Source organism: Balaenoptera musculus, chromosome 10 (genome assembly GCF_009873245.2).
Source record: "Balaenoptera musculus isolate JJ_BM4_2016_0621 chromosome 10, mBalMus1.pri.v3, whole genome shotgun sequence".
NCBI lineage: Eukaryota > Metazoa > Chordata > Mammalia > Artiodactyla > Balaenopteridae > Balaenoptera > Balaenoptera musculus.
In genome coordinates, this window is record NC_045794.1 from 72912988 (window position 1) to 72936089 (window position 23102).

Here is a 23102-nt window from a genome sequence, read left to right on the forward strand (position 1 = left end):
AGTACTTAATTTCTTGAAAATGATTCATATAATCAATATTGATGCTGTCATGTAATACATTTGTTTGCCATTCTATAAAGGATAGTTCTCTGTTTTTATTGTGGAGATGTCTTATAAATCTTAAATTATTCTGTCTACTGCCTTAAACTATGACATAGTGAAAAGTTAATTAATAGTCTCAGGTTGGCTGTTATTAACCATCAATATTTTACTTCTCCAGACCAGTTACCTCATTTATTAAAAAATAGGAGATTATACCACACCAGTATTTTCCAGATTGTATGACCACGAAATTGCCTAAGGCTTTTGTTATAATAATGTTCCAAGTCTCTCCCTGTGGAGATTCAGTAGGTCTGCTCAGGATCCTTTTCTTAACAAGACCCTGACGTGACTCTTACGGTTAAGCAAGTTTTGGAGTAATTTCTAGTTGTCCAATTCTTTAATATAGGAAGATAAACTAAGTAGAATTACATTTAATTCGTAATCATCATAAATAATGGGAGCAGGATGTTAATAATTCAACGGAGTGTATAATCCCCAGATTTTGTACTTTTGAATTCCAAGTGAGTTTTGCATTATTTTGTCTATTGTTATATAGTCCTAATTATTCTTTCTCATTGAGATATAAAAATTAGTATTAATTGCAAGAGCCTTATCAACCATATACACTTCCATCAAAAAATTTGACATCACAATAAGATCTATATTTTAGGAAAATAATACGGCAGCAGGATTTAGGAGAAATTGAAGGAAAGAGAAAAAATATATATGTTTTCTGCTCCAAGTAGTTTTTCCTTTCTGAAATGGTCACCTATGTTGCCAAAATATGCTTTCTTTTTTTTTAATACTACTTGAAGATTTTATATTTAATTAGTATGCGTCTTCACTTCTAAGACTTTCTTGGGGCCACATTTTAGCACTCTAAAATTGGGCTGTGCACATTGGGATGTCACAGAAGGGCAGTTAGTTATTAGATATAAGATAGGTGGTTGAAGAGCTAATGACTGTACAATCCACCTGTAGACTCAGGTTAACTTATACTCTGAAGCCAGATCATACTCTGGACGAGAGGGATATCTATCTCCCCTGCTGAGGTAGCTTTTGGCAGAGTATATTCCCACTCTAAGACATGGGCAGCAGCAGGATAGGGTAAGTTAGAAGGATGGGACTAAGAACCCACAGACGGAAAGGATCAGGTGAGCATGATGATACGTCCGTGGAAATTAGATAAAGCAGGGATCTGCATGCAAGTTCTGCAAGTTAAACAGGCAGTGGGTTGGTAGCAGTCATGGGGGTTGCGGGAGTCGGCGAGGGGAAGAGACTCTGTAGCTTGTGCCAATTTCCCTGGCGTGAATACTCCTACCATGATCACTTCCAATCTACCAAAGTGAGATAAATGGGCTTGCAAAAATTTTTGAAATTTTAACAATTCATTCTTATGAGATAGTTTGGGCCAGCTCCAGCACACTACCAGTACTGCCACAGAGGTTTATAACTCAGGCAGGTATAATGGACCGGGGGTCAGCGACTAGGCAAAGAGATTGGGTGAGAAGTTGCCTGAATCCAGGCAGATCATCTGAGTGATATGTACCAGTATCATCAGCAAGAAAAAGCTAGCTATGTCATTGAAAATCGTCTGAGCCATGGTCTGCTTAGATTCATTTTTTAAAATTTTTCTGTGGGCGTAGGTTAGAGGCAGGTGGAAGCAAGTTGGAGTACCTGCCAGAGTAGGGAGCAAAAGCCTAAGAGGCACCATATGGCAGTCCCTGCCTTCTTTCTCCCGGGTAGATATGCTGGGTTTCTGGGTTATTAGTGTTACCGAGTCCAAAGTCCAAGCGTGTACTGCTCGCCTCACGACAGGCCAGTAAATCGAGAGACGAGTTGTTGGGGCAAAGAATAGCAACTTTATTCAGAAAGCCAGCAGATGGAGAAGATGGTGGACTAGTGTCCCAAAGAACCATCTTGCCTGCGTTAGAATTTAGGCTTCTTTTATACTAAAAGGGGAGGGAGTAAAGTCACACATTTCCTGGTTCTGGTCAGTCTCCGGAGGGGATGTGCTAATTTCTTCCTTCCTGCAGTCATTCACAGTTGGGCCTGGTCAGGATGTTTCCTGTGAGCTAAACAAAAGTGTTTTAGCTTAATGCTCATTACCTGGGAGGCAGGTTTCCCAGAGATGCACCATTTAGGTATAATTTATGTTATAGGCAACATCCCCTTAGTGATTAACTTGTAATAGAATACAAAGGTTCTTGCCTATTACCTTAGTAATGCCTTGGCTCCTGCTTTTGATTAGATGCTTCATTCTCAAGCCTACAGCATGAGAGGTATGAAATAGGTAAGACAGTCACTGAAGGAAAGGATTTCTCTGTCTGGTAGTGAGTTGCTTGTTTCTAATCAGCTTCAGGAATGAAATAAATGGGATAATTTGTACAAAAATCTTCCAGCTTCTCTCTCTTTCCTTTATAAATGTTCTGCCTTGCTTGAAGCAATCTATCTTCCAAGTGATGCCATTCTCAAATTTGGTATTTCAAGAATATTCTTTAGCTCACATGCTAGGGTGAGAGTTTTCAGTGTTTAAATCTGTGAATTTATATCGTTTTATTTCCAGAAGAAAATTTTTATTTCCAGAAGAAATTTACAACCTAAATAATGGTAAAAGAAATTCCAAGCAATATGATGAGAGTAGTTTTCATAACTTACTAAATCCTTTAAAAATAGCCATCCTTAATGTGTCAATTTTTTTTTAATGAATCTGACTTTTGGGTACAGTTTTAGTCACAGTACTCTCATTGATAATTTCTGCCATTTAGTTATAAGGTAAGAGAAGCCCAGAGAAGCCTTCTAAAATGTCACTAAAACAATTAAATATGGCATTTAAAGGATCCATATTTGATTAGAGAATGAAACGCTAGTATTTCTTCATTAGAATATTCCCTTTTTTTCCAAATGATATTTGTTAGTTGTAATGAAATATCATTATGAAAATAATTCTGGAAATAGTGTTTTCTGAAGTACACATCAGCCTTGTATCATAAAAATTGTTGACACCATTTAAAAATAAGCATTATTTTATAAATTTAATTATGTAAAATCATCGGAAGTCATGGAATTGGAAATAGTTTGTGATTGGGTTCTATGTCTCCTGTGAAGGGGAAAAAAAGATAAATAAACATAAATTTAAAAGGCACCCTGCTCAAGCCTACTGCCCATTTCATTTCTCATTCCATGGCTCTTAACCCTGGGCTACTTCTGCTTTTCCATGCTACCAAGCCTGCCTCGACCTGACTAGAGAGTTCAGGTCCAAGCCTGTCTCTGATAAAGTACCTGAGCCTCTTCTCCAAAGCTCCCTGCAAGGCCCTAGTGCTTCAAGCTTTTTCTCTCTTACAAAGTCCAGAGGATCTCCCAAGTATGAACCTATAACTCTAGGACCAGGCTGATAACATTTCTGTCCTGCTCCTTATAAATCCACATCACATGGTTGTGTGTTGGGGCCTCTTTGTCCATCCCACCCCCCTTTTTTTTTCCTGAGAAGGAACTGGGAAAGTAGGTTTGGTATCCTATTTCTTGGCTTTTGTGAGAAGCCATCTCTGGAGTACAAATTAGAATCATGCTTCCCTAAGCCATTTCTTGACCTCACTATTTAGAATTAACCCCCTCAAAACTTTAATCATACTCGCAGCACTCTATCTCCTTTTCAGCTTTATTTTCCTCCCTAATATTCATTACTGACTAGAATGCAAAATATTCTACTTCTATATTTGTCTATAGTTTGTATTTTTTCCACTAGAATGTAAATTGCAGGAGATCAGGGCTTTTGTCTCTCTCGTTCATTGTTGTCTCCCTGACACCTTGAGACATGGTACACCATAGGTACTAAACAGTTATTGAATACCTGAATACATAAAAGATTGAATGAACAAATTCTGGAGGACAGGGTTCAGACCTGGTAATAGGGTTCAAATCTGTGGCTTTCTAGCAGCTGGCTTCATGAGAAATAAGATGAAGGTCATTTCCATGCATGGCTATTATTTATGTTCCATTCATTTATCCATTCATTTAACGACAAACGTTTGTTGAGAACTTTTTGTATATAAGGCACTTTTCTATATGTTGGAAGTTGGTGCAGAGTTCCAGGTTAGCAGGTTTATTAGGGTCAATAGGGTTTAGAAATGATATTACTATACACTGTTATGAATGCTTACTTACATGCTGGCTGAAAGAATATGTGAATGAATGCTAGAGAAAGTGTCCTGTTAGAGGTAGGTGCAGAGTGGGAGCGCAGAGAAAGATGTGAGTGCCTTGAAGGAGGTTGTGGACAGGTGTTGCTGGGTATAGATTTACAGAGGAGAAAGCACTATTTTACAGACTGAGGAGTTGTTGGTAGACTTCACTCTGGGTTGAGAGAACTGAATGCCCAAAACATAGATGAGGAAGCTTGTCATTTGGGGGGAATTGCTGAGTTATTTGTGACCAGGGATAAGACTGGGAATGTAGGTTGGGGCAGGATTAGAAAGTATGTTAAGAATTTTAAGTTTGTATCCTGTAGGTTATGGGAAACCACTTAAGGTTATTAAGTGGGGAGTGACATATATGTTATATGTTGCAGAAACGTGAACATTTTTTGGTGCAAAATATTTGGAATTGGAGGAGGAAAGAAATTTCATATAGGAATGCCTGCTAGGGAGCCGTGACTTTGGTCCAAGTGGAGATGATGAGGACTAGGGTAGTAGCAATGGGAGCAGAGTGGAGATGATAGAGTACGTAGATATTTTGGAGGTGGAATCCATAGGATTTGATGAGAAGAATAAAGTAAAGGGAGGAATGAGGAATGTTGATGGAGTTTCTGATTTGGGAATTGATATATTATTTTATCCTTAACTTATACGAGTAATACATGGGGTAGAGGGAATAGGTTGGTGGAAAGATGGGGAGGGAGACACCAATTTGCTGTTAGACATGCCACATTTGAGTTGCAGATGCTCTTAAGAAGGTGAGCCCTGAGCTCAGTGTAAAATGGGGCTGTAGATGACAATCTGGGTATCATTGCTGAGGCTATGAGCTCCATCAGACAGAGGCTACAGAGCCAGAATAAAAACAATCCTAGGATGGGATGCTGAGGTATGTGAATATTTAAGAGAAACTGGTAAAGATGGACAGTGAATACTCAGTTTCACCAGAAACAAAGGAGATATAAGGGAGGAGGAATCTTTGCAGAAGGAAGAAATGGTTAAATAAAAAATGCTGCAGAAGGTAAGAATGAGGTTCAGCAGTTAGGGGTCTTGGGTGACCTTAACAAGAGCCATTTCAGTTGGGTGCTGAAGGTGACAGCTGGATTGTGGGGTTTAGAAGGTAGGAAAGCAGGACAAATGCTGTACATTTTGTATGAATGCATGGCAGCACCCCCTTTATGCCCTTGGCCCTACCCCATGCAACCCTTCTCACAGAAACACATACTCAGTCATGCAGGGCTTACAACGAGTTGAATTAATTTAGCACCTTGCATTCCCATGAGAACTCTATAATAGTATTCACCCGTTTACATGGGTGACTGTAAACCCTTTTATGTGACTGCCCGCCCTTTCCTCTTCCTTTAGCATCCTCACAGATGTTTTTTTATATAACTGAGGAACACTACTTACTGACCAAAATGTATTTGAGGAGGTAAGTGAGGTCCAGGAAGTCTTCATTTTTAGAAAGATCAAGGGCAGATGCTGTAATTACCAGTAGCAGTCACATATCCTGAGATGTCCTTGATTTAAGTTCTGTGCTGGTGACAGTATCCTCTGTCACCTACATAATAAAAAAAAAAATTGCTGAGATCATTCTCTAAGCAGAACTTTCCAAATAAGGGCAAAAATCACACACATACTTATGTATCTGTGTATGTAAATGTATAGGAAAACCTGAAGGGTACACACCCAGCAGCAGTAAGTAACTTTGGGGAGCGGAGTGAGATTAGGGGAGGGATAAAGGTAGAGCCTCACTTTTTAGTTTATAGTCTTCTGCACTGTTTAAATTTTTCAATGAGCATATACACATGCATTACTTGTGCAGTTTTTAAAAAGTGGTAGTATCTCCTTATGTGGGAGACTGTCCTTTCCACAGCTACCCCAGCACAAAATACTACTTGGAGTTTTAAAGCACTGAGGGTTTTAATATGAGTTCTTCTTGTTGACAAATTAGTCATGAGCCCATTGGCAAAGGAAGAAATGTGAGAGAGAGGCGAACCAAGAAAAGAAGAAAAATGTGTATAAATATCACAAGCAAACTTTGGTGCTCTTTTCAGCAGCCAGATGGTATTGTACACTGTTCCAGAGTATGGTCCGCTTGCATTTGAATTACAAAGGGCTGCTCAGTAGAAATACAGATTCCTAGGTCCCACGTGATCTACCAGCCTGGATGCTCTGAGGGTGAGACCTAGGAGCTTGCATTTTTCAAGATCACTGCTGGTGATTCCAAGGTATATACAAACATTTGAGGGTCACTGGTACATATAAAAGAGTAGTAACTGGGAATCTGAGGGCCTGAGTTTTAGTTCTAACACTTACCATTGGTGTGGGCTTTGCACACATGGCTCCCCTCTCTGAGTCTCACTTTCTCATCTGAACATTGAGCATCCCCTTGCAGTTCCAGGATTCTATGCTTTGTATGATTGTAACCATGACACAGCACTGTGAAGAAGAAACTTTCCTCCAAAGAAATCTTCTCATTATCATGTTTGTGTTTGTGCCTGGTCCTACTAAAGTAAGAAGCAGGTTTTAATGAAATCATGTTTATTGTTTCAAACTTTTGAAACCTGAGGTTATCAAGCCCTCGGGTGCTTATCTCTGACAGGAATTCCTGCTGCTAATGGTCATGGGTGTCCGTTATGGGGCATGTCCTTGACAATGTGGTAATAGAGCAGTTGTTAAAATTTCACCTATCTCTTCCTTATTTGTAAGTATTTAGGTGTGAAGTGTCTGGAACTGGCTGGGGCAGGAGATGAGGTTGGTGGAGGAGACATGGGGAATAGAGAGAGTGTTGTAAACATAAAGAAGTTTAATTCCTTAACATGGAGGTCATTGAAATGCTAAGTAGCCTTTAGTGTGGGTGTGATGCTTTCTTTACTCTCACCTCCTTTCTATGTTTAGTGACTGGATAATTAGGTCTCCTGCAAGCTGCTTTGCTCCTGTTCTGGCACTTTGGACCAGATTCCCTGTTTGATGGCCACACAGTGATAGAGGGTTAACTTGGTGAAATGGCCTTGGAGTTATACCCTAATATAAGAAAGTGGGAGCAAGCGGTTGGAGAGTATTAGGATAGAGAGTATCTCTTCTGCTGACCTTTGCTTGGCTTCTAACCTAAAAAAGAAAAAAGGAAGAAGGAGGATTTCTTCCTTCTTTGGAATTTCACTGTACAGAATTTGTGAGAATTTCTTACATTTGTTTAAAATTACAATTGTTAATGACATAAAAATGTGGTTTCACTGTTATGTGTGGTACTCTACTGAATTCGGTATAGGCTGGTATATCATAACCACAAGGAAAATAACCACATTCACATGCACACACATACAAACAGTACCCTGAAATTTCCTGATGGTATGTAGGATATTGAAGTCTCAGTTGTATTTTGCAAGAAATTGTGGCCCTTCTTTGCTGTGTTTCCTTTTCTTTTACAGCCCTAGAACTATCACCCTTCCTTTCTCTCTCCCTCTCTCCTTCCTTCTCTGCCTCTCTTCCTTCTTCCTTTGAAAAGTGACATGTCTAACACATTTGAGCCCTAAGAACACTTTTGCATAGACTGCAGTGATTTAATACATGCAACGGGCCAATATTTTAAAAGTGCAACTATTTATGAATTCTATAATGGTGGGGGGAGCAGGATATAATGTTGAGAGGAGATTCTCCTTTTGTTTGAAAAAAATCATCTTTACAGGACTATTGCTTATAAAAAAGCAAAGTCCAGAGCATGGACTCTGACGAGAGAGGTTTGCACAAAGGAAAAAAAATTCTGTGCTAAGTAGTGAAAAGGACAGTGTTCACTGAGTAAGTAAGCAATTCTAAGAGGTTGTTAGGCTAACATTTTTTAAATGTCCTTAAGTTTAGCAATATCCTGTTAAAAGTGATTTCATAGACTATTAAACCCTATGTGATGGTATGGGGGTTAAATCTTATCCAGATATACAAGACCACTATTTGATTGCAATGAAAAAGATGGATAATGTTGGAGAGTCTGAACTCTTAGAGGTCATCTAACTTTGAAAAGATGAATGGAGTTTACTTGATTGACAGATCTCATAGAAGAGAATTTTGATGGAAAAACAATCTGACTTTGTAATCAGTCACAGTGTTGTTTTTCACTATCACCCTGGAATTCCTCCACTGATACAATGCCTGCTTTGCAAGCTGTTTTTTCTTAGTCACTGCTTTATTCTCCAAAATTCTCTTCAGGTTAAGCAATACAAAGCCACACTCAGTAACAGTGATTCACGAATAAAAAATGCATGATCCATAGTCCTTCTATAGCTCTCAATTTTTTTTTTTCTCCTCCTTGAGCTTTTCAGTTTAAAGATAAATAGAGACACTTCTGGGACGATGAAATTAATTTGTCTCAAATTGTTGTCATCAAGTTAAAAATCACCCAATTCATATTGGCTCATTCTAGCCCAAACAGTGAGGGTTTTATAGATAGTATTCCTTAAGTATAGTTAGTTTTAATCTTTGGGGGAAAAGAATCTTTACTGCTAGTCAATAGTCCAATGCCTGGGATTAGAAGGTGAACGTGGGTATTAATTGTGGTTGACACTGCATGCCCTACATCAGTGATTATATCAGGAGTCAGGGGCCTTAAAGGGAGATATAAATTGGTGCCTCAGACCTGGCGCCAGGCACAGACAGGGCCTGGCTCTTAGTCATGACTGATGTTGGGCTGTCAAAGTGATTTCTGGATGTTGTGACCTATTACCAGGTCCCCTGCCCTGAGATGCTCAGCCAGTATTGAATAAACTTACTATTAATTTGTCTTTTTGCTTTTGTGTTCCCTTAATTTTCTAGTCTCCATTTCTTCATGGTTAAGAGACTATCACCTGGAAAGTGACTCTTGAGGAGTTGGCCTGAGAGACTATAATTGAGATCATGAAGGAGCCCAACCTCAAAAAATATGGAGGTTAGAAAGGGAATCTTAGGAGGAGGAAGGTATCGAGTAAGAAAGCTTGGGAGGTGAGGGATTTCCTCACAGGATGTCCTGACAAAAAGAGACAGCTTGGGTGTCACCTGGGAAAGAAAACATTATAGCTAAAAAATCAAAGGGAGTCCGGCTGAGAAGGAAAAGATGTGGGGAAGAACTGGTTAGGAAATGTTAACAGAGAAATCAAGAGGTTGGGAAAGAAAGCAGGAGGACACTTAAGAAAGAACCATGTGCTAGAGACCATTTCAGAGTTTCCCCTAACAGATGGTGTACATTCATGCTTTCCCCACACCTGGACTTTTCTGTAATCTAACAGCCTTCAAAGCAGTAGGTGTTCCCATTAAATAATTAAATATCTATAAAGTTATATATTATGAAAGTTCATAAAAATAAATGTGATTATTAGATATGAAAATCCAATTTCCTTTTTTTCCTTAACCAGTCTTCAGATCCTAATGGAGAAGGGCCTCTGAGAATTTCCCTTAAATCAATATTAAAAAAATTCTGTCCTCTCCTCTTCTGCCATTAAAGCCTTGCATGGCAGTGAACCAAAGTGCATTAGAGTTATAGTGGGGATATGTTAGTGAGGAAACTTACAGTCAAGGGAATGAGAAGGTTTCTGCTCCCCTCTGTTCCCATGGGTTTTAGTTTAGTAAAGTCACCATCAACATTTTTCTTAAGCTGGATTTACTGTGTATATTTAGTTTTAAATCAACTGCACAACATTTATTTACTGCATGGATTATCTAAGACTCCTTTTTAATTTAATATCAAAATATTAAGTAGAGTTTTAGGGTCTGAATTTCCTCCCATTGTGCCGTTGATACGTAAGCACGAAGAAGGCTGTGGTGAAGTCAGCAAAACATAGGGAATCTTTTTGTGAAAAAGACAAAATCTCACAGAACATCTAAAATCAAATACAGTGTGCTTTAGGTTGTTCATGATTTGAGATTATTTGTTGTTAAAATTACTCCTCTTAACTAGCATGGATGGCTACCAGTTGAACAAATTCTGGTGCCTGGAACTCATAGATAAACAAGAAGACTATCAAATACTATAAAGTCACTGATAGGTGCATTCTTAAATGACCAAACATTCGGTACTTCTTTAGAATCACCCTTGATCTCATTTTAAAGTCCAAGCAATAGTTTAAAAAATTTTTTTCTTTCAAAACCTAGTTTTCTGTACTTATGATGTGGTGGGTTAGAGTATTACATACAACATTTTTGAAAAAGTTAGACCACTTCTGCCAAGATAAATATTGTGTAACCTTCTAAACTATCATAATGGCCCCAGAAGTAAATTTACAACAAATACAAAGAAAACAACCCTTTGTAAAAAGCATGATCAACAAGGCAGACATCACAATGTATTCTTGATAGACATTCAATACATACGTTATCTTAAAGGAAATATGAAAAGAAAATATTTTTGCTTATATTTTGGGATAGGATCTAAGAAATAGCTCATACTTTTGGGTTGTTATTTTGCTTATGGTAGAGAGGAATGGTATAATATCAATACGTCCTCTTGACTGCTTTTGTTCATTGTGTTTATAATAGTCAGCAATAGTATTTGAAGTCTTTTTAATGTCCTCTGGGCTATGGTTGGTTTCCCTTAAATGTTTCCTTGGTTGTTCTTCCACTAGAGGTCATGGTGTTGGTTAATTTATATGTCAACTTGACTGGGCTATGGGGTACCCAGATATTTGGTTAAACATTATTCTAGGTGTGTCTGTGAGGGTGTTTCTACATGAGATTAACATTTAAATTGGCAGACTGAGTAAAACAGATTGCTCTCCTCAATGTGGGTGGGCCTCATCAAATCCGTTGAAGGCCTGAATAGAATAAAATGGCTGAGTAAGGAAGAATTTTCTCTCTCTGCCCGACTGTCTTCGAGCTGGGACATCAGTCTTTTCTTGCCCTTGGAGTCAAACTCAGACTGAAACTTACACCATCAGCTGTCCTGGTTCACAGGCCTTCAGACTCAGATCCAAACTATCCCCCTGGCTCTCCTGAGCCTCCAGTTTACAGCAGGCTTCTCAGCCTCCATAATTACAATAGCTATTTCTCCATAATAAATCTCTTTATATATATATATCCTATCGTTTCTCTTTCTCTGAAGAACTCTGACTAATACTGTCACTTATGTAGTTTTCTCATGAGATCATCAACAGGAGCTATGCTGGCCTATAGAAATACCAGTTTCAAAGATCCGTACTCCCTTCCTGCAAGGTCTCTTCAAAGAGAGAGCTCCAAGAGGGGAATCAGGGAGAGCCAATCCCGTTCATGGACCTAGAAACTGTCCAAGGCAACCTTGTTTAAACAGATGATCAGAGCGGGGAAGTGGTGTTCTGAACCTCCTACCTCGGGCTCATTTCATGCAGCTCTATCTAACTCTGACTTGGAGTCCCAAATGCTTTTAGCATCTGGCAGCCACTGGCTCAGCTCCCAACTGCTCTGCTCTGCTGCTAGAGGACTCCCTCGGCTTCTGGAAGATTACACCCAACCTCTGAAAGTCGTCTTTGCTGTTGTTATTTCCAAAGCCCACCAGTCTGGATGCTTCTGCTGGAGCTGCTTCTGACTTCCTCAGGGGTCCTCATCCTCACATGGATGGATGGGCTTCTGGAATCTCATGAAATAAAAAAGAATTGCATATATGTCTTTTTCTGGGAAACAGATCATATATACGTTTTATATCTTTTTCCATCAGATTTTCAAAATGTCCCAGTACCCAAAAAAGGACCATTATCCTAGGGAGTTGGTAAGCTTGCTGGTTCTTTGAGGCATTCTGGTTCCATTTTGCCTGGAAAGAGACATCAACTTAGTCAAATGCATTGTTTGCTTTGTTGAGCCCAAAGCAGTTCAGCAGTTTCTTAGCACTTTCTTAACCAATCTTGCTCCCCTTAACTGAGGAGATTACATATACTTCGTCCTCAGAATGACACGCTACACCTTCTCAGGCATTCTCACATTGAAAAATGTGCCCTCCCACTTCTTCTAACATGTCTCCCTCCCTTCTGGCCTATATTTGGGGTCACTAAAGTTTAGTGTTAGGGTTTCAGTGATTTCCAACAAATACTTAACTTATTGCCTCTCTTCTTTTAATGGCTGAATTTTTACAGATGTAAGCTACACGATAGAGTCAATGCCATAATGTTTCCCTGACTAAAGGAATAGTACTGGAACCCATCTGTGTTCTGCCAATTTGCTGCTGTTTTACCATGATAACTTGGAAGATTTATTCTTTGTTATGTTTCTATTGCCTAACGGTAGGAGTGGTCCTTGTCTGCATGAGCTGCCAGTCTAGCAGGAGAAAGAGTTACACGTATAAATGGCGATAATCAAAAGCAACAGTGACTATAATAATGGTGTCTATAAAATGCCATGGAACTGCAGCCTGGGGAGCAATGAACTCTGCTTCTACGTGTGCAGGTGGGGGCAGGCTAGGGGAAGCTACTAGGAGGAGAGAATTTTCTCCTGCGCCCTGTCATGGATGTAATTTGGCCAGGGGACCTGCAGGAAGGGAAAAGAAGGAGAACTGATAACTAACACTTAAAAAAAAATCTATAGAGGCATTCTTTCTTAAACTAATGTTTGGAAAACAATTATTGTTTGAATAAGAGTGTTTAAGTGTTCCTATTAAGCAGTGTCTTTGAAATGCTTATTTAAGAGCAAGAAATTCTGTGCCAGTTTTTTTTTTTTTTAAATAGAGAAAAAGCTGTATGCATTCATGCCTTATTACTTTTAATTTTAAACAACAACTTACAAACATTTTAAGGAGTAATTTTTCTTTTGCTTTTGAATTATACCCATTCTTTTTATACAAAGGCATTCTAATTTCCTTATTTGTCTAACATTTGTGGAGTGTTTTATAGACTTTATCTAATATGTATTTACTCTCTTAGGAAGGGAGTTAATGCTTTCTATAAAACAATTGTTACTGTCAGCTACTATACGATTTGATTTATTACGAGAGTTTATAAGTTAGATTCATTAACTCACTCCACACAGGGGATAATTCTAGAGAAAAATTTGATTTAAATTTTAAAGTTGTTAGTTGTTATAATTACTGGTCAGAACTTCCTGAAACACCTAGTGCCCTATCCAAATAAAGTATCAGAACACTGTATTCTTTATGCCTTCATAGATTAGGATTATTCTTGGACAGTTATTTGAGGAAATATATTTGAAAGCATTTATGCACAATCATTTATCACCTCTTATTTAAATAACACTTTAATAACCATAAATTATTGTTGTTTCCAGTAGTAAGTGTTCTCTTTAATAGATCCTTTGCCAATTTGTTATGCAGATGTTTTTGCTGTTTTTTTTTTTTAAATTTAATTAATTAATTAATTAATTTATTTATGGCTGTGTTGGGTCTTCGTTTCTGTACAAGGGCTTTCTCTAGTTGCGGCAAGCGGGGGCCACTCTTCATCGCGGTGTGCGGGCCTCTTACTATCGCGGCCTCTCTTGTTGCGGAGCACAGGTTCCAGACGTGCAGGCTCAGTAGTTGTGGCTCATGGGCCTAGTTGCTCTGCGGCATGTGGGATCTTCCCAGACCAGGGCTCGAACCCGTGTCCCCTGCATTGGCGGGCAGATTCTCAACCACTGCGCCACCAGGGAAGCCCCTGTTTTTGCTGTTTTAACAGCAACCAAAACTTCACTCTAAAACTACAATGAATTTGAGCACCTACAAGAGCACCTACAAAACACCCCACAATGTGCTCAGTATCTATAACATAGTCTTGAGGAAAAATAAGCTTGTAGACAAAGAATTATAGGGCGATTGGTTAAGTGCTATGAAAGAAGTACACAAAAGGACTCACACATTCAGAGACTCACGCATTATGAAGCACTGTATTCTGTTTAGGGAGAGGTGAACCGGCCAAGAAGGGCTACAGACGGGAGAGGATGTTTGTGGAAGATTCTAGAGGAATAAGGAGACGAGTATTTTAGTAGGGGCAATATCATGAGCACCGTGAGTGTGAAGGGTGGTGAGAAGTCCTATGGAGCAGGAGGTGAGGATGGGAATGAGGCTGGGGGCACCTTGGTACAGACCTGGTGTATCACTTAACCTGAAGAAGAAATGGAGATCATGTACTAGAGATCACCTTGGTAACAGAAAGGAGAATAGACACCTTCCAGAAAAACTCCATGACAGGAATACCAGTTAGTAGTTAATAGGCAATGTGAAAGTCTCAAATGCAGTGCTCACCATGGAAACAGACAAGACCAGTGGGGTCCGAGAACTCACTGGGGATGGCGGACTTGACAAGAACTGGTGACCAATCAATGAGAAAGAGAAGAAGGGGTAGATACAATGGAAGAGGAAGAGTGGTAAATGACTAATTTTTCAGCTTGTGAAATCGAAGGAATAGTGGTATTATTAAATAATCTAGGAAAGATAGGACAAAGAATTTTGAAAGAAGCAAAAGTTCTTAGTTTGGGGAAGAAATGCATTTTAGTGAAAGGAACATGGACCCAGATTTTAATCTTGGTTCTCTGCTCTATTATTCACTAGCTCTGTGAAACTTGGGGAAGCTCTTTAACCTCTCAGAGCCTGTTTTTTTATAAAAAAATTATTTTATTTTATTTATTTTTACTTTTGGCTGCATTGGGTCTTTGTTGCTGTGTGTGCAGGCTTTCTCTAGTTGCAGGGAGCGCTGGCTACTCTTCGTTGCAGTGCGCGGGCTGCTCACTGTGGTGGTTTCTCTTGCTGCAGAGCATGGTTTCTCTAGGTGTGTGGGCTCAGTAGTTGTGGCTCGTGGGCTCTAGAGTGCAGGCTCAGTAGTTGTGGCAAATGGGCTTAGTTGCTCCATGGCATGTGGGATCTTCCCGGATCAGGGCTCGAACCTGTGTCCCCTGCATTGGCAGGCGGATTCTTAACCACTGCACCACCAGGGAGGCCCCAAGCCTGCTTTTTAAAGTAGGGAAAATTGTACTTACTTTCTAGAGTTGTTGAAAGGAATAAATGACAAAATGTATGTAAAGTGACCAGCACTTTCTTGAAATACCGGAGACACTCAAGGAGTATTATTTTCACTTGCACTTTCTCCTTATTTTGAATTTGAGGAGCAGAAAAGATCCAAGATAATTAGTCAGTGAGGCAAGTAGAGTTGGTTTAAAAAAATAGAAAATCCAGTCAAAGGAAGGAATCAATGGAAAGTTTCCAGAGATTTTAAAAAACTAGGAAAGCAGGGGAAATTTGTATATATTTAATCCTGATCTCTATAGCTACTTTAGAAATACATTATACAAACAAACAACTTATTTCTATTGGTTTATCTGCCCAGTTAAGACAACATTCAGCTAAGGAGTATTGCGAACATGAGAGACACTAACGTTAGCCAGAGTAGGAAATGGATTCTAGGAAGTAAATGTGTTCTGAGAGGAGAACATACAAGATGAGATGTAATATTTTTTTGATTGTGGTAAGCTATGGGAAGGGGGGAGGAAGAGGTGATAGCATGGTGACTGGCATGCAGTTGGTGATCAATAATGATTTGTTGGCTGAATAGATTCATGTTCCATTGAGCATTTTGAAATGAGTATATTTTAGACCACTCTGTTCTTCTAAGTCATCATTCATTTAGCATTTCTTTTTGTTACAAGTGTAAAAAACACTTTCCCCCCCAACAGATTGTCTGTATATTCTACAAATATCTCAATGTCAGATTCAGCCTTATGAATAGATCAAGATTCCAAAAAGCTTTTACCTTTTTTCTCTTTTATTCCCTACCACAAGAGGGCATGAATTTCATCTTCTCTTAAGAATTAAATAGAAAAATATGGGGAATTGTGAGCCATTTCCAGTCTGTTCAGTTGTCTACCTGTTCTGAGATCTCAGATTTAGAGAGAAGTTTCTAATCACCTTACGATTGCCTTTGATATGAAAAAAGGTCTACCTATTTATTTCTAATGCTCCCATTTAGTGTCATGAATTTATCTAGTACCGTCTAGAGTTTGTCTTTTAAATGTGAATCATCTCACTACATCAAGCAAAGAACATGGCTTTACCATGTATTCTATCAAATACTTTAGTAACATGTACTCAACCACCTTTCTAAGCACCGAGGTGCTCCATCTTTCTACAGTTTTGCAGTTTGGTCAATAAGATGATGTTCTTTCTGACATTAGAATTTAATGATCCCACCTAATCTTTATTTTTCTTTCCTCTTTTTTTCCAGAAAAGAAACACCCTAAAATCCTGGGAGATCCCCAGTTACCCTGTAGATCTAGCTCCAAAGGACAGGTTTGCTAAAGCAGGATAGGTTAGGATTTTGTTACATTGTTATATCAGATGTAAGTTTATTCCAAAACAAACTAATTTAATTTTTCTAAATTAAATTAAACATTCTTCCTTACCTTGAAGTTAAGAAGGGTTACGTCACCTCAAAAGATGCCTGTTGCCTAGGCTGCCATGGCTCATCAGAAGGCTGGGAGCTCTGCAGCTGACCGCATAGATTTCTGGCTTCTTAGACCTTCCATGAAGCTTCTGAAGCTTTGGTTTTTAGGGTTCAGTTCCCCAAACTTTCCAGGTCCATTTACATTAGAGTTACTGGTTCCTCCCAGAGTATTTTCCAGTCCCCAGAGCTCTCCCCTCCTTCCGGAGTCAGGATACCCTCTTTCATCCCTGTGAGACTGTCTCTTTCTAAAATAATCCTGATCCTTTTTAATTAAATTTGAGAGCAAAAGTCTCTAGAACACAAAAATATTGCTTGTCTTCTAGAGAAAGAAAGGAATAATGATTCTTATTTCCCTGATGTGCCTACAGGAAAAGTAAGTATGGTTTACTTCTTCATCTGATTGACCTGTCATATTGGTCAAGTAACTGTTTCTACTTTAATGGTGTTAAAGGCTCCTAAGAGGATGCTTCACCATTGCTGGTGTAAAAAAATGAGATCCTAGAACTGGGATTTTGTGTGTAAAAGATATCTTAGGTTGAGCAAATTTTGTGTGTGTGTATGTGCAAGTATCAATAATTCAGTTTGAGGTATGATTAAGTAGAATATCAGATATTCATCTCAAAAAGATTTTATGGGCCACCATCATGTTTTAGGTATTATGATTGGCATTGGGATTTGAGGTACAGCTCTGAACCAGACAGACAAATCATAGGATCTTACATTCTATCAGGAATTTTTCTGGAGCAAGATGATGGTCAATAAGATGATGTTCTTTCTGATATTAGAATTTACGACAGGCACTGCCAAAAATGCTGTATGTAAATTATTTTATTTAATATTTGCAATAACCCTGTGTGCAGATGTAATTCTTTTTTTTTAAATTAATTAATTAATTTATTTATTTTTGGCTGTGTTGGGTCTTCGTTTATGTGCGAGGGCTTTCTCCAGTTGCGGCAAGTGGGGGGGCCACTCTTCATCGCGGTGCACGGGCCTCTCGCTATCGTGGCCTCTCTTGTTGCGGAGCACAGGCTCCAGACGCACAGGCTCAGTAGTTGTGGCTCACGGGCCTAGTTGCTCCACGGCATGTGGGATCTTCCCAGACCAGGGCTCGAACCCGTGTCCCCTGCATTAGCAGGCAGACTCTCAACCACTGCGCCACCAGGGAAGCCCAGATGTAATTCTTAGTTCCATTTTATTTATTTATTTATTTATTTAAATTTATTTATTTTATTTTTAAATTTTTGGCTGAGTTGGGTCTTTGTTGCTGTGTGCAGGCTTTCTCTATTTGCAGCGAGAGGGGGCTACTCTTCGTTGCGGTGCGTGGGCTTCTCATTGTGGTGGCTTCTTTTGTTGCGGAGCATGGGCTCTAGGTGTGTGGGTTTCAGTAGTTGTGGAACGCAGGCTCAGTAGTTGTGACGCACAGGCTTAGTTGCTCCGCGGCATGTGGGATCTTCTTGGACCAGGGATTGGACCCCAGTCCCCTGCATTGGCAGGCAGATTCTTAACCACTGCACCACCAGGGAAGTCCCAGTCCCATTTTATAGATAAGAAAACTGAGGTGGAGAACATTTAAGTAGTTCGCCAAAGTCTATAATGATTGTAAGTGCTTGAGATTAAAATCCAGTTATTCAAAACCTGTGCTCAATGCTGCTGTACTAGTCAGGATGGCCATAAAGACCGGGAATATAGATTTTTTGTTTAAATAGAGGGGCTTTCTTGATTACTTCTTCTAAAATACTCTTAAGGTGCAGGTTTATTCAGTGAAAATTAGAGACACAGACTATTACAGATTTAATTGTGTCCTTCCCAATTTCACATGTTGAAGTACTAATTTCCAGTACTTCAGAATGTGACCTTATTTTGAAATAGAGTTGTTGCAGATATAATTAGTTAGTAAAGATGAGGTCATACTGGAGTAGGGTGAGCCCCTAATCTAATATGACTGATGTCCTTATAAAAAGGGGAAATTTGGACACAGATACACATAGGGAGAACGCCATGTGAATGTAAAGGCAGAGATAACGAGTGATGTGTCTACAAGTAAAGGAAAGCCAGATTGCCAGCAAAACACCGGAAGCTAGGAGACAGGCATGAAACAACATTCTTCCTCACAACCCTCAGAAGAAAGCAAAACTGCCAACACCTTGATCTTGGACTTCTAACCTCCAAAACTATGTCACAATGCACTTCTGTTGTTTAAGCCACCCAGGTGTGGTACTTTTTTACAGCAGCCCTAGCAAACTGACATACAAGCCACCTGAGGCAACACATCACAGACACATGAGTAGCGATTTAAAATAATGCTGCCTTACTGTACTCTATTCATTGGTGATGAGGAACAGAAGGTTGAACAGATCATATATTGTAACATAATAGCAATAAACCATTTAGTGTGCACAGTTTACCTGTGTTGCCAGACTTTATGGCTACCCTGTATATTTCCCTTAGAGAAGTTGATTCATTACAAAAAAAATCACTAATTAGATTTATCCATCATATCAAGTAAATGCTTCTTTGGTTGAGGAGTTTAACCAAAGGGGAAGGGGGAGAGCCATACAGATTTTTGAAAACAATGAAAATTATTAAATGTGAAATCTGAAAATAAGCATTCAAGATAGTCAGCCTAGTCTGTGATGCTCTAGGAGAGTTCATCAGGTATCAACATCTCCCCTTCCAGCTCTAAACTTCTGTATTAATGTTGCCTCAGAACTCGTAGCCGAGGGTGCTGTGGGAAATAAATAATATCTGTGGTCGAGTAGGCGAGAAGAGGCAAGTACATAAATAATGGTGAAATCAGTTAGAGAGTGATGTAAAACACAAGAAAGCACATATGAGGGAATATATTAACCCTGACTTAGGATAAAAAAATGAAAATAATAAAATAAGATTTCTGTTTGGGAGTAATTTGGAATTTGAGAATCTTGAAGTCAGTACAGTATTTCAAATGGTAAAGAAAGGCAAATAAAACTAGAGTTTTGTTTTTTTTTTAAACCAAGGCAAGCATTTGTTTCTTTGCTTGTCTAAAGACAGAGTAAATACTTCTAATTTTTTTTCTTTTTTTTAAACTTCACTTTTTTAAGACAGTTTTAGATTTATAAAAACATTGAACAGCTAGTACGGAGAGTTTCCATAGACCATCCCCATATACCTACACTCACACAGTTTTCTCCGTTAGCATTTTACAGTACTGTGTACATTTATTACAATTAATGAACCAATGTTGATGTATTATTATGAACTAAAGTCTATAGTTTACATGAAGGTTCACTCTTTGTACAGTTCTGTGGGTTTTGATACATGCATAATATCATGTATTCAGCATTATCCTGTTAGTTAGAATTCACTTTTCTAAATTTCCACTGTGGTTCACCTATTTACTCCCCTAATCCCCCATCCTTGCCCCAACCAAAACCTTGGCAACCACTGAAACTTTAGCTGTCTCTATAGTTTTGCCTTTTCCAGAATGTCATCTAGTTGGAACCATATAGTATGTAGTCTTTTCAGACTGGCTTCTTTCACTTAGCAATATGAATTTAAGGTTCCTCCATGTCTTATGATTTGAAAAGTAGGACTGCGTTTAGCTTTGTGAGAAGCTGTCAAACTGTCTTCCAAAGTGGCTGTACTATTTTACATTCCCATCAGCAATGAATGAGAGCTCCCTATTGCTCCACATCCTCACCAGTATTTGATGTTGACAGTATTCTGAATTTTGGCCATTCTAATTGGCATGTAGTGGTATCTTATTGTTTTACTTGCATTTCCTCAATGACATATGATGTGGAGCATCTTTTCATATGCTTATTTGCCACCTGTATATTTTCTTTGGTGAGGTGTCTGTAAATATCTTTGGTCCATTTTTTAATTGGGTTTTTGGTTTCTTTATCGTTGATTTTTAAGAGTTCTTTGTATATTTTGGATAATAGTTCTTTATCAAATGTGTCTTTTGCAAATATTTCTCTCAGTCTGTGGTTTGTCTGTTCATTCTTATGACATCATCTTTTGCAGAGTTACAGTTTTTAATTTTACTAAAGTTCAGCTTATCAAATATTTCTCTCATGGATCATGCCTTTGGTGTTGTATCTAAAAAGTCATCACAATTCCCATGTTCATCTAGGTTTTCTCCTATGTTATCTTTTAGGAGTTTTATAGTTTTGTATTTTACATTTAGGCCTGTGATCCATTTTGAGTTAATTTTTATGAAGAGTATAAAATCTGTGTCTAGATTCATTTTTTTGCATTTGGATATCTAGTTGTTCAAGCATCATTTGTTGAAAAGACTATCTTTGCTCCATTTTATTGTCTTTGTTCCTTTATTAAAGTTCAGTTGACTATATTTATGTGGCTCTCTTTTTGGACTATATTCTGGTCCATTGATCTATTTGCCTATCCTTTTGTTAATATCACATTGTCTTGATTACTGTAGCTTTATTGTAAATCTTGAAGTCAAGGAGTGTCAGATTTCTGACTTTGCTCTTTTCTTTTGATATTGTGTTGGCTGTTTTGAGTTTTTTGCCTCTCCATATAAACTTTAATATCAGGTTTTGGTATACATGAAATAACTTGCTGAGATTTTGATTGGGATTGCCTTGATCTATAGATCAAGTTGGGAAGAAAAAATATCTTAATATGAGTCTTCCTATCGATGAATGTGAAATGTCTCTCAATTTATTTAGATCTTCTCTGATTTCTTTCATCAGTGTTTTGTAGTTTTTCTCATATAGATTTTATATGTATTTTGATAGATTCATACCTAAATATTCAATTTTGGGGGTGCTAATGTAAACTGTGATGTGTTTTTAATTTCAAATTCTAGTTGTTCATTGCTGATATATAGGAATGCAATTGACTCTGTCTATTACCCTTGTATCCTGCAACCTTGTTACAATTGCTTAGTAGTTCCAGGATTTGAACTTCTGGATTTTTGTTGATTCTTTTGGATTTTCTACCTAGACAATCATGTCATCTGCAAATGAAGACAGTTTTATTTCCTCCATCCCAACCAGTATTCCTTTTTTTTCTTTTTTTCCTTTTCTTGTCTTATTTCTTGTCTTATTGTTAGGACTTCAAGTATGATGTTGAAAAGGAGTAGTGAGAGGGGACATTCTTGCCTCTACTTGATATTAGTGGAAAAGCTTCAAGTTTCTCACCATTGAGAATGGTGTTAGCTGTTGGTTTCTTATAGATATTCTTTATTAAGTTGAGGAAATTCCCCTCTATTCCTAGTTGCTTAGTTTTTATCATGAATGGTTGTTGGATTTTGCCAAATGCTTTTTCTGTATCTATTGACTTAATCCTTTATCTTTTATTCTTTAGCTTGTTGAAGTGATAGATTACGTTAGTTGATTCTTTTTCCATATATATTGAGATATAATGGACACTGTATAAGTTGTGTACAGCATAATGGTTTGACTTACATTTTTTTTTTTTTGAAATTTATATTAATTGATTTTGTAAGTTTGTCAAACCGGCCTTTCATACATAGAATAAATTCCATTTTGTCATGGTGGATATTCTTTTAATACATTGTTGGCTTCAATTTGCTAATATCTTGTTGAGGATTTTTATATCTATGTTCATGAGAGATATTGGCCTATAGTTTTCTTTTATTGTAGTGTCTGTAACTGGCTTTTGTATTAGGATAATTCTGGTCATATAGAATGAGTTTGGAAGTGTTCCATCTGCTTATATTTGGGGGAGAGATTATAGAGAATTGGTATAACTTCTTCCTTAAATGTCTGGTAGAATTTTCCAGGAAAACCATCTGTGCCTTGCTTTCTTTTTTGGAATGTTATTAATTTAATACTTTTAATAGATGTAGTTTATTTGTATTATTTACTTCTCCTTTTGTGTGTTTTTGTTTTTGTGTGTTGTGTTTTTGTGTCTTTCAATAAACTTGTGCATCTCACCTAAGTTATCGAATTTGTGAGTGTGGACACATGCATTGCAAAAACTGGCCTGAATTAAACAAATGCCTTATTTGACTTAATTCAATCAAATAAATTATACCTAAATTTTTAAAAAAATTTTATTTATTTATTTATCTATTTAGTCTGCATTGGATCTTCGTTGCTGCACGCATGCTTTGTCTAGTTGCAGTGAGCAGAGGCTACTCTTTGCTGTGGTGTGCAGCCTTCTTATTGCTGTGGCTTCTCTTGTTGGGGAGCATGGGCTCTAGGCACGCAGACTTCAGTAGTTGCAGCACGCGGGCTCAGTAGTTGTGGCTCATGGGCTCTAGAGCACAGGCTCAGTAGTTGTAACACACAGCCTTAGTTGCTCAGTGGCATGTGAGATCTTCCCAGACCAGTGATCGAACCCGTGTCCCCTGCATTGGCAGGTGGATTTTTAAACACTGCACCACCTGGGCAGTCCCTTTATACCTAAATCTTAAAAAAATTTTTTCCTAGTACTTATATCACTTAATTTAGCTGTTCAGATGAATCTCTGCCTGGCTCTAGCCAGGCACAATAACTAGCACAATATTGCTACCACAGTAGCTGCTGCTTCCTTCTGTTCACTCCTCCTG